The sequence below is a fragment of the Lycium barbarum genome, chromosome 9 (genome assembly GCF_019175385.1).
Source record: "Lycium barbarum isolate Lr01 chromosome 9, ASM1917538v2, whole genome shotgun sequence".
Classification (NCBI taxonomy): Eukaryota; Viridiplantae; Streptophyta; class Magnoliopsida; order Solanales; family Solanaceae; genus Lycium; species Lycium barbarum.
Window position 1 is genome coordinate 93,676,098 of NC_083345.1, and position 14,001 is coordinate 93,690,098.

Genomic DNA, 14,001 nt, shown 5'->3' on the forward strand with positions numbered 1-14,001 from the left:
ATCCAGCCACCTAGGAGGAGTCCGCATTGAGAGTCAGACAGCTCCACTTGCTTCGGAGACTGTTCCTATTTTGGTATAATTTTGTGTGTATATATTATGGGCATGACGGGGCCCTGTCCCGTCACTTATGCACGGTCATACTCTTCTAGTAGTCTGCGAACAGCGTGGGTGTCATGGATACTGTTTGGCCTTGCCGGCCATCGTTTTGTTGTACAGAAGTATCGGCAGCCTCGTTGGCTTGCATTGTGATACGTTACGTATATATAAATATGTTTTGAGATGTTTTGGGTTACAGGTCGACTTTGGTATTCTATTTACAGCTTTTGAACTTAGTCAAATAAACCCTATTGAATGCCATGTTTGAGTACAGGTAACATAAGTTGGGTTATCAGGCAGGTTAAGCTCGGTCACTCGTCATGGCCCTAGGTTGGGTCGTGACATGTAGACTCCATAGGACCCTGTTTGGTACATTGCGTATAAATTGGTAGATTGTTTGTGAATTGGGAGTAAATCGGAAAGATGAAATTACTCGATATTAATATTGGTACTTAGTGTACGCCTCGTTATTGGTATAGACATTTTTTAATAATTGGCCCTTATTGCCAGTAAAATTGGAAATTCATTATGGTTGCTATGTGGATCACTTGTTGATGATATTGGTGCGCTGTGTGTGGTACAACTTGAACTTGATATTATTCATTGTTTGTACTTGCATCGTTCCATATTCATTTCGTATCATCTAATTATGCTGTGTGAATGGAAATATTGATGGAAATGAGAAGGAACAGTAATGATTATGGAACATGGTAAGTCACCTCTGAGCTGTGTGTGGAGGGGCTGATTATGAAACATGGTAAGTCACCTCTGAGTTGTGTGCTGAGGGGATGAAATAGAACACTGATAATGCGATACCTGTAGATAATTTGGTCCTTTGAGCTGTGTGTGGAGTGACGGTGCTTTGACTTCGCGGGTCCCTCATGGGTTGTGCTGCCAAGGCGTGGAGGTATCCCACTATCAAAGTACAAAAGTACAGGCATTGCATTAAATTCATATCTCATAGTGCATTACTTGATTATGCTTCGTGGTTGCTTATGATTTGGATACTGTATGGGTCATATTCTTGGACTGTATTTTGATATGGGCTACGTGTTGTTTTGTCCTGATAAGACTTGGTTTTCAGTATACTTGGATTTTTTTTCACTTGGGCTAATTGTTACATCAAGGCTTGATTATGTGAGTCGATTTCGTGGAAGCATGACTTGTACTCTGTGGTTTGCTTATTTCTTACCTTATTGTCTTATATATGTCAACTAGTCTTAGTCGGCCTATGATACCTACCAGGACTATTGTTTGTACTGATTTGCTCTTGATGTATTCTTTTGTGAATATAGAATTCAAGGTGGGATTGACCTCTGTTTCTCGTGGTTGATTGTCGTTCCGAGAGTTGTTTTTTAGAGTCTACAGGGTGAGCAAAAGGATGTTCGCCGCCTTGAAGATTCTTATTTTATTTATATCTTATTTGCTATTCCGACACATATTAAGACTTTAGATGTATTATTGATAATTCCAGACTTATAGATTCTAATTAGATGCTTTTGTATGGTTAGGCCAAACTCTGGGGGTGTATTTTCCTTACTTCCGCATATTTCTATATCTTTATCGTCAGACTTATGTGATTTTTCTTTTCCGCTTATTTACTTATTTATTCATGTTTTTGTTATTGTTGGGTTGAGGGTTCGCCTATCAAGTGGGAAAGGTAGGTGCCCACGCGACTTAGCTAAATTGGGTGGTGATAAGTTGGTATCAGCGCCCTAGATTACCCGGTCATAATACAAGAGTGTGTCTAGTAGAGTCGCGTGGATCGGTATGATGAGCTCTGTACTTATTGGCGAGAGGCTATAAGACATTCAGGAAACTTCCAACTCTTTCACTATCTTGTGCGACTTAATTAAAATTGGTATCTGGCTGATCCCAATTAGTATCTGGACCTTCTTATCTTGTTCATCCTCGAAAGATGAAAATACATCCTTAAATTCTTACGCGAATGGTTGATCTATGACGTGTCTTGGTATGGTACGAGATGTGTTATTCAGATTCGGACGCATGACCCAGTTCAGTCACTAGTTATGGCCTGAGGTTTCGATTGTGTGGAATCACGATTAGACTCGGTTGCTGTGTGGAGTCATTAGTAGACTCATTTATAGTGAGAGTTCATGAGAAATGGGAAGATAGTTCAGAGGGTTACAGGGTCTCCATGTTTCAACGTTGGGTTGCTCAGAAGTGACAAAGTGCATTTATGGCTTAAGAGTAGTGGGTTGCTCGATGATATGATCGGTTTGACTTTAGCTTCGTCAAGGCTTTGTGATGGTGCTGGTGAACCAATGGCGGGTCGACGATTCAGCAACGGTAGAGTATTAGACTTCGGTATGTGAGGACAAGTTCGCTGATGACCATCGAATGTGGGCCAACGTACTGTGATCGTGTGTAATAAAGAAAAGATGTTGACAATAAGGACATGAAGGAAGACTTTGTGGAAGGCGCGTAGCAAAGTAAGACTTCATAAATATCTTGGACATGAGTACTTTTCGTGAGATTGGGAAAGGAAAAATTGGTATCTGACACGATTGTCAGGAGAAGGTTGCGACTTGTGCTAAGGGTCATTCTTGATATAAGCTTGTTGATGTTAAGGACTACTCCGTTATTAAGTGAATGCTATGAGCACATCATTTGATTGGTAAATTGATTGGGTTGTAGACTTCCGAGGAGTTAGTAATTGACTGATGGAAAGGACTTCAAATACGGGAGTGTGCGACGATTTAATGGCTTGAGGAGTTACTGCTTGTTTCACTTAGATTTGAGGAGAAGCATTGATATCTGTGTGGTTCGTTCGGCTTACGGGATGATTAGTTTAGAGCATCGAGTGGATTAAGTTTTTGTTGGTATATAATGATAAAAAGTGATTTGAAATGAAATACGAGAATTGAAGGATTACAATGAGACATCTTGCTATCGGGTTCAGGGGATTAAGCTTCGTAAACCTTGAGGTAAGGTAATATGGGTACTCGAGTTGTGTTTGGACTGTGGGGACATTATATCATGACGTACAGTAAGGGGTGTGACCGATGAGGTTGATTGGTGTCTTCGAGGTTAAAGGCAAAAAGGAAATCGTTGAAGCAAGAGTTAGTGATATGACAGTTTGGTTGAAGTTGTACAATGTAGAGTGGGCTTGAGAGTGTATGGATGAGTTAGTATGTTCGGTTATGTCATAAACTAATAGAGGTCAGCGGCGGACTAAGGTTGGGAAACTTATTTTCATTGTGAAAAAAATTGGCTAGACCACGCTACTAATGGCGTTATTACTCGACTTACGTGATTGAATAAAAAGAGATGGTTGTACGAATGGTTAGAGGTTCTTAGATTCGATAATTGAGGTAGGAGGTTATTCTTCGAGGACTAGTTACATTAAGGATTTATGTAGGGGATTAGTAAACATGGATACATGAAATGATAGATCTATGATGGGTTAACCGATGATAGATTAATGATAGATCGATGATGGGTTGCTAGGTGACCTTAATATGGATGTGTCACGACCCGACTAGGGGCTGCGACGGGTACCCGGGGCTAACCACCGAGCACCGCTCGTTCTATTACTCATCTTATTCATTTAATGCTCTTTTATCAATTTATACTCAAATCATAAGAAAATCATCTTTCATTTGAAAACATAAATACTGCCATATACATAAGCCTCTCGGTCATCAAAATATTATATATACATAATAGTATCCTCGTGAGACCACATAACCCACACTGCGTATCTACGAGCCTCTACTAGAGTACTAGACATATGGACGGGACAAGACCCCGTCGTGCCCAAAATACATATATATATTCACACAAAAGAATAAACCAAATAGCACCTCCGAAGTAATGGAGTGCTCCTATAAATCTGATGATAACTTCTACGAGTCTGGATCACCTCCCTGTCTACCTGTGGGCATGAACACAGCGTCCAAAGAAAACGGACGTCAGTACGAATATTGTACCGAGTATGTAATGCATGAATGAACTGAACATGATAGAGAAATCATAAATCAGAAGGTGAAGATACAACCTGAGTAACTTTTAAGAGTGGATACATTTCTTACACATATATCATATATATAACTCATAGTACATGTATCATCATAGCGCATACATCATTGTATCATATAAATCATCATCGTTAACCCGCGTCCAGGTAACCATCATAAGCCGCCCACTAGTGGTGATCATGTCCGGCCTTCTAGGTGCGGTGGAATCATAAGCAGCCCGCCTTAGCAGTGACATGTCCGGCCATTTAGGCACGGTGGAATCATAAGCAGCCCGCCTTAGCGATGACATGTCCGACCATTTAGGCACGGTGGAATCATAAGCAGCCCGCCTTAGCGGTGACATGTCTGGCCATTTAGGCACGGTGGAATCGTATCGTCATATACCCATCGTAACTCAACATTCTCATACATGGCATAGGCATATAATAGACTTACATTATTGTACATCTCATAGACATATCATGACTTAGCTTTATTATACATTTATCATCAACACATACATTAGAAGTTGAAGGCAACTGTGGCTATGTCGGGGTGACATAAGGTCGTGAAACCCAGATTATATTATGCAGTAATCATCAACATCATATCTCACCTTGAAGGAACTAGCATTTTAAGGTGAGTGTACACAAGGGGAAAGCATCAATGGAACCATACTTAGAATCATTAGCTTCATGGACATCTTACTTTACTATACGATTCTTTATACTTAACTCATCATCATCATTATCATGCTCGTGGAATATCTCTTATCTTAACTCATATGGCTACTCATAAGCATAGACTCTTAGTTTTTCTGGAATGTAGGAAATTCATGGAGAAGGAGGAAATATCATATCATAGGATTCATGCCTTAGAAAGAAGGGACTAGATTTACATACCTTTGTCGTTTAACTAATCTATCGCTTTCTTGTTCTCCTTCAATGCACACGTTCTACCTTCAAGAGAATTCGTATCGACATTAGCTAACAATTATAAGAACGGACATACTAACACTAGAGAAAATTGGGCAGCACTTCCTTTGTTTATACTACTTTTCCCATGTTCTATATCAACTCCCAAACGTTCATATCAACATTCACAATGTCGCACACGACAATTATCATTTATCTACATTTACCACAATTCACCATTTCTCTTCAATTTCTCCACAATTATGGTTATAGCTCATTATAGCGTTTTCTCATATATAATACCTATTCCATGGTCTAAATGTCATTTATGAAACATTCACAATCACAACATACCATCATTCATAATTCACCCCCAACCACTATTCAACATTGACACTATTCACTCATTTATGACCCACTTTCAATGTCTTTCTACAATTCAAGTGTCTTAGCCTTCCAATACCTTAAACAACATGATATGATCATGAAAATTACCTTAGATGATGGATGAACAAGCCTTGGGTGGAAATACTCTTCTATGACCAAAACCCTATTTCACTTCTCTTGGGATTTCTTGGCTTGGATGACTTTCACTAGGTTTCATACACTTGTTTTCATGGATTGAAGTAGTTGATCATGGATTTCCTTTGATTTTCTTGTGGATGAATATTATGGAGTGTTCTAGAGTTTTCTTGAAGTGTAGAGAGTGGGAATGAAATGAAAAAGGGGTCCCTTATATTAAATCAAAAAGCTGTCCTGACCAACTTATACAGACCAACATACGGTCCGTATATTTTTCACTGCCCGTATGTTGGACCGTATATTTGGTCCAGTGAAGTATGCTATTCTGGGCTGAATCTACGGTTGGACATACGGTCAGTGGATTTTATACGGACAGTATGTCTGGCCGTGTAATGTCCAGTTGTCCGGGACTTGTTCTCATCGACTCGTTTGATCTCCGATCCTTATGGAACCTTCTTGACACTTGTTTAACACCTCAATACCAATCTAAGGGACATTATCACTCGTCTCTAAGACATCATTATGCCATCATTAACTCGTCGCTCGTAATCCTTACCCAACACGCGACATATCCTTTACCTCTTTGCCAAACTTATTCCTTTACGTCTAATGTCTTTGAATCTTGGTTAGGGTAGTCAAATGCTATCTCTCACTTCTTCGAATCATCGTATACCTCGTGTTCCTCACTAGCCTATTTACTGTACATTAACGGGGAATTTTCCAAGGTGTAACAGGATGTGTATGATTTGCTAGGTTGGGTGAGTAATGAATACTAGAACAACGAGAGAACTTTCCTTAAAAACTAGAGTGAATATTGTAATGATAGTTGACTGGTGATACTTGAGCATAATTGTCTATTGTATATTAAATATGCTATAAGGTGAGTGGTAATGTAGTTAAACAAATGGATCTCTAAGGAAGAGTTAATGGAATTAGGAACCTTATACTTTTTGAGACGAGCGGTAGGAGATGTGTACTATTGATTTAGTTTTCCCTCCCATGCTTATTGCGAATTCTATTACTGTTATGTTATTCTAACCATTGTCGGCCCATAATGCTTACCATTACTAGTGTTGTACTGATACTACTCTTAGCTACATCCCTTTTGGGGTGCTGAGTTTCTCGGGATATTGATTGATTGGAGTTTTCCAGAAGATGCACGGCGCCTATCTTGAAGGCCTCCATCATTTTCATTCCAAGATGGAGGTTTAGTCTTTATATTCGTTATTGTATTTAGTCTTTGATCTTAGTCGCTCTTGTACTAGCCTAGACCAGGTCATGAGAAATGAGTCAGTGTATTTAAAAGTTGTTGTAAACACTTCCGCTTTATTATATATATTGGTTTTACTTCCGCATTTTGATTATGTTATAATTTGAAGATTAATTAATCTCGCTCTTTACTTGCAAGTGATTTTGTTTTGGGTTAAGGGTTCGCCTACAGAGGTGGGAATGGTAGGTGCCCGCGCGACCCTAAAATGGATCGTGACACAACATTTATACATCGACCAACAACAGTTTTAAATAGACCAACAATAGAAATACATTCACTGCAGGCGTATCAAAAACAAAATGGCAACAGAAATACATTCACTACAGGCATAACAGACAACAGGATAATAGACCAACAACAAAATACATTTACTACAGCCATAGCAGACAAATAGAAAATAGACGAATAGACCAACAACACATTCACTGTTGATTTTATGAATTCTCAACTTGTGAGGAATTCTGCTCATTTTGTGACATATTCAAATTACAAATGGTTTTCTTGTGTCCAGGTTGTTTGCATAGGTGTCACGACCCAATTTCACTAAGTCGTGCAGGTACCTACCTTTTCATCTCGGTAGGCGAACTCTTAACTCCACATTCACAAATAATAGAAGAAAATAGCGGAAGAAAGTAAATAACGTAAGTCACACAATAATCATTTAAATAACTGCGGAAGTAAATGAAATCCACCACTGTATTTGGTCTGGTCATACAAGAGCATCTAACTAAATACTACAAGTCTGAATAATAATACATAAGTAGTCTCAAAATGATGTCTCATAATGGAAAACAAGACATAATAATAAGAAGAGTCTTCGGGCAGTGAACGTCCTCATGCTCATCCTGTAGAGACTCGAATCAGCAATCCTAAAATATCAGCCACGAGGAGTAGAAGTAGATCCCACCTGGTACTTTGCATTCATAAAAGAATGCAGCAATTGCAGGTCTGTCACGACCCAATTTCACTAAGTCGTGCGGGCACCTACCTTTCCCTCCTCGGTAGGCGAACCCTTAACTCAACATTCACAATTTATAGAAAATAGCGGAAAAAAGAAAAATAACTTAAGTCTCACAAAATATAATATAAATAAGTGCGGAAGTAAAAGAAATCCACCCCAGTATCTCGTCTGGTCATACAAGAGCACCTAAACTAATTACTACAAGTCTGAAAAATAATACATAATAGTCTCAAAATCATGTCTCAGAATGGAAATCAAGACATAATAATAGGAAGTGTCTTCGGGCAGCGAACGTCCTCTTGCTCACCCTGAAGAGACTCGAATTAGCAATCCTCGAATATCAGCCACGAGAGGTAGAAGTAGATCTATCCTGGTACTCTGCATTCATAAAAGAATGCAGCAAGTGCAGGTCAGTTCAAACAACTAGTACTAGTAAGTATCATAGGCCGTTCTCAGTTAGCTAACATATATACAGAAACTAAATGAAAAATAGGCATGCTGAGAATCAAATACAAGTATAATACAGTCTCATCAATACATATCAAGTCCTCACGTATCAACAATTCACATCAGTATTCAAACCATCAGCTACCAACAAGGTTCCATAACCGATCAAGACTATAGTGAAGTATCTAAACCTGAATGTTCCCAGTCTCAACATATCCGATCAAGCCTATTGTTAAAACACCTAATCTCAAGTGTTCCAAGTACTCATCATAACTAATAAAATATTCAATCAAGTATCCGATCAAGTATCCATAACACAATAACAATCGAATCACAATGATGATAACAAGTGCAATGCAATGCAATAATATGGATGACATGAATTCAATGACCATATATCAATACCGTGTACACACATGCCACCAGCAGAACATCACGTCTCAACTGTCATGACCCATGGCGGACCCGCAAAGTCCATGTACCATGTCGCTCCGTAACATAGCCTAGAGACGACCCTTCCACCCTTCACACCTTTCCAAGAAACAACATAGGCCACATCATCACCTCCGATCAAATGTGCTTTATGGAAAAGACCTCGGAGGCTACAATCTCTCACTTATGATCATCACTACCATAACCATGCAATATCAATGTATCATGGAAATGAGTATGAATACGATGCAATGTAATATCGACAACCAATTCAATCCCTAACAGTACCACACATGGCACATAACTAGAGTCAATAATAAGGCTACACCATAAGCCACAATGGAATCACAATATCAATCAAGTAAAGTACCGCAATAGCATAGCCATGATGTTTCACTAATCACCAATATCCATTGTCTCAACGTGGCAACAAGCCAATAAGTAAATAGACAAGATAAGTCTACAACGCAACGGGGTGGCTAGCCCCCAAATCACACAACAAAGCCCAACCTAAGACAATATCCAACCCGTCTTCATACCTGAAGGTCCACATGTTTTCTCCAACAAAAACTAACTATACATATGCTTCGCTAGCCGAAGTCAAACCAGAAGGTAAGCCGTAACCTACCTGGAAGGCTGAACAACAAACTCAAAGTGTCAATCTTGCGCCTTTCCCTTTCGTTGCGCCTCAAAGTAATGAAAGTCTAGCCAAATCCGAATATGGAATTAGAATCAAGAAGAAACATCATTCAATCCTTATTTCTATTCAAGACCCAAATCCCAACCTATGGAATGTGTTCTATGAACTAGAAAGATGAAATTAGGAATCTATAGGTCTCAACATGAAATTAATGTTCTAGGTGATCAATTCCCACAATATAAGCTAGAAGAACTAAAAATCACTTAAATTCGGATTCGAGGCAAAACCCACAAATTTGGGTATAAACCCTAACTTTAATTCTCACAAATTGGTCAATAATAATGAAGGAATCATGTTTATATAGCCACTACTCATCAATTCCATACTTAATCAAGCTTAATCCACCAAAAAAATCAATGTTTTATAATTAACAACTTATTCAAGAAAAAAAACCCAAAAACCCTCTCTAATTCATCAACAAGTAATGGGTGATTCAAGTTTGTTGATTATTATCTCAACAACTTTCATGCTTAAGGAAGATAAACCCACAATGATTCTCACTTTGGAAGACTAAAACCCATTTAGAGAAGTAACCATTAAAACACCCCTTTTTATTTTTCAAGTTCTAAAGAATTCTAGCATTTAATGGAGGTTAGCTAGGGCAGATTATATGAATTTAATGAAGTAAAAGGGTGGAATTGCTTACCAATGAGAAGAATGTGCCAAGAAACCTTGAAAAGCTCTCAAAATATCCTTAGAACCTAGTATAAGGTTATGAGGCAATTAAGGGCTTTAACTTAAGATTTTATACTTAACTCAGCCCGTTACTCGCGGCAGCTGTCAGCAATCTGCTACAGCGGACCCGCTGCAGCAAGATACCTGCCGCTACAGCGCCCTAAAGGAAATTGTATAACCAGCTACAGTGGCTCGCCCAACGCACCACATCAGACACCAGCAAAATCAACCAAGTTTCTTTATTTCCACACCGAAATACGACTATCACCCGAGACCCCATAGATTAAAACAAATATGCAGACATACATAAAAACGCGCTACAAACGCACCCGTGGCCTCGAAATTCTCAATGGAGGTCTCGTTGACCAAGTCAACTCACAAAATCCCAAATTCAACTTTGAGTCAACTATTTTTTTATTTAAGACAAATTTGACAAAACGTAACCTATTTCGCATCCGATCACCTTAGAAATCACACCTCCGCCTCCGCGAGTCAAATATACACTAACATAGCTTGGGAAGAGTCAACGGGTTCAAACTAGCCATAACGACCAAACAGATCATTACATGACATACCAATTAAACAATCCCTCATCCTCGAGCGACAACGAAGAGAACAGGGAAGATACCTGAGCCCGCAATAACTGGGGATATCTCGAACACATATCGGGTTCCTCCTAATAGGAAGGATTCCCATCGCACAGAATTGAATCCCAAAGAATGATATAGGAACATTCAGAATGGTACTTCTTCAACCTATAAACATGGAAAATATATGAACACCCGACAGGCCTGATGAAAACTAACTCATAAAATACAAGATCAATATAACAGATAGTCTCAAACCGGCTAATACATCTTGGGCTCACTTTACCAGCCACAAGTCTCTAAACTTAGCTTAAGCTCCAATTCTCATATCTCCATATTTGAATTAACCTCTTAACTAGTCCTCGAATAAACAAATTTCTTTGCTCGAATTCTTCGATTGATAAAACTGCAACTCTGAACGCGATCAATAGGCCCCATAAACACTTTCCCAAACCAATGCAATCCTTCGGAACATGGCCACAAACCATAGCCCATTCTTAACTGAGAAGATATTATGATTCCGCTAACCTTTCTTCGCACTTGCTAAAGCTATTTTCACACTGCGGTTTCTTAAAAATCCATGAACACACATACCACAAACCTGAAACCATGACTTACTCTCACCAGAAAGAATCCTTGATCCATTTGAGATCTCTACGTAATTCCATCAAAACTGATCTTACCAACAGTTAACTTGGTTACTGCCAAGTCTTCTTAAACCTTCAAAACACAATACAGGAACCATACCGCTTAATATCTCGTCGAGCAAAGTCCATCGGAACCCAACTAATCACTATAAAGACCTCTCGCACAACAGTTCCTCTTCAAATCTGTACTAAGCTCATCCTAAACAATTATTCTATCCAAGTAACTGTTCACAGAAAATATCATCAAATCCACTAGAAAACCCTGACAAAGCTCAGTAAATTTGTCATACCTCAAATTTGAGCCAAAACGCATCGAATCCTCAAAAATCTTCCTAGAAATATAAACATAGACCATTAAGATTAACACGAACAATTTTGACCCTGAATCAATCCACAACTCTCGAATACCACTAATAGTCATTTGAACTGACTTCGAATTTTTGAAACCAATCACAGTCCTATAGCAAATTTGTGGTGGCCAATTCTAATCTTTTACTCATGCATAACAAATCCTGTCTGTCCCCTCAACTCCACAAGCTGAGTCCTGTCCAAGTTATGAACTTAGTACCGAAGAGCTATACCTAACGATTCCAATCTTCATGCTTCTCAACCTTTACTCGACATGTAAATCCGATACAACCCCAAACTTTTCGACGCAAAACCTGAAGCCTCATATAATAATTAGTTAACCATCGAACCTCTCATTGTATCACCTCGATATGACCATAAATTTTTTGAAAGTATCCAATCTTACAGCTGCAACTCTAAATCTCACATAATTCCTCCCAAGTCCTTAATATCCAAAGTGATCACCCAAGCTAACCAGTCAATATTACTTGCAATATAATACACTACCACAAATATGGTCGCATATCGAAAATGTAACTCTAGCTTTCCCATAAAAGGGATATCCACAATTACTTTCCCTTGAACCACACTAACTCATCCACTAAATAGTATTATGAAATTCTTCAACAGTGAACCACACAAGCCACATCCTTAAGCCTTAACATGTTGGTTACTTGAAACTTGTTTCTCACTAGTCGCTGATCATGAAACCTCGTGGAACTCTGTAATATCACATAGTTCATTCCTGTAGATTTCCTTCTTTAAGAATACTCAACAATCACATTCATCTAAAACATGCAGGACAACATCACCACTATCTATACTAACCCAAGTAATCCCGAAGATTTATTTCATTCCTACCGACTCTCCATCACTATACCCTTTACTGACTTGTATATTTCCTCCAATTTCGAATCAATTCACTATCATCGATACCGTAATCAATCCTCGAATCCACTCAATTAAATACCACATAATCATAAGTCTTGAAAGCCAGCCAAATCAATCCCGGAGAGAGGATCATACCACACACTCTGAACATTAGAGTTTCCTTAACGCTTACAACTCTAAACTGAACACTCTCTAAATCCAGCGTATCACTTAATCCCATGTTCGGCGTATCACATCACCAATCTTACTGATATCCTCATGTATCCCACTGAATTGTCCTTGCCGAAATTATCTTACTCAATCTCCGAAATGTTATCTTGCACGTAAGTCAGTTAACCCATCATGGATCTACCCTTTCAAGCATCCTTGTTTAATAACCCCTTACTCAAAATTCTTAACGTTGCTAGCCCTCAAAGAATCACCTCGTACCTCATTCATTGAATCTAAACACCTCTAACCACTCGCACGACTATCCCTTTTATCCAATCATATAAGCCGAGTAATAACACCACTAGTAGCGGGATCTAGTCAAATTTACAGAATGAATACAAAGCCCCCAACCTTAGTACAACATTAGGTGCAACACCTGATTAACCCTCTTGAGTACTAAACTTTCAAACTGGCCAAATACTGATAATCGTCCTATTCATCAACCACTGGCCTGTATTAGCCCACTACACAACCGAATATACCAACTCATCCATAAACTCTTAAGCCCACTCTACACTGTACCATCGTAACCAAGCACTCACGTTACTGGCTCTCGTTTCAGTAATTCCCCTGCTGCCCTTAACCTTCAAGACACCAATCAACCTCATCGGTCACACCTTTTACTGAAGGTCATGATATAATGTCACCACAATCCAAACATGACTCAAGTACCCATAATAACTCACCTCAAGTCTTACGAACCTCGATCCCTTGAACCAGATTGCAAGATGCCTCATTGTAATCCTTCAGTTCCCGTATTTCACTTCAAATCATTTTAATCACTATCAACCGACAAACACTCAAATCCACTCGATCCTCTAAACTAGTCATCCATCTAAGCCCAACGAACCACAAAACATTATCAATATTCCTTCTCAAATCTATGTGAAACAACCAGTAGCTCCTCAAGTGATTAACTCATCGCATTCGCCTATAACAAGAATGAACCTTAGCACCAGTCGAAATTTTATCCTAACAACCATGTCAAATACCAATTTTTCCTTTCCCAATCTCACGAAAAGTGCTCATGTCTAAGATATTTTATGAAGTCTCACTTCTCTACACGCTTTACACAAAAGTCTTCATTCATGTCCTTATTTTCAACGTTTTTCTTCATTACACGCGATCCCAATACGTTTGGCCAAATTCGATGGTCATTACTGAACTTACACTTGTCATCACATACCGATGTCTAATACTATACCGCTGCTGAATCGTCGACCCGCCATTAGTACGCCTGTTTCACGCATACCATCATAAAGCCTGACGAAGCTGAAGCGTTTCCCAAACCGATCTTATCATCCAGAAACTGACTATTGTT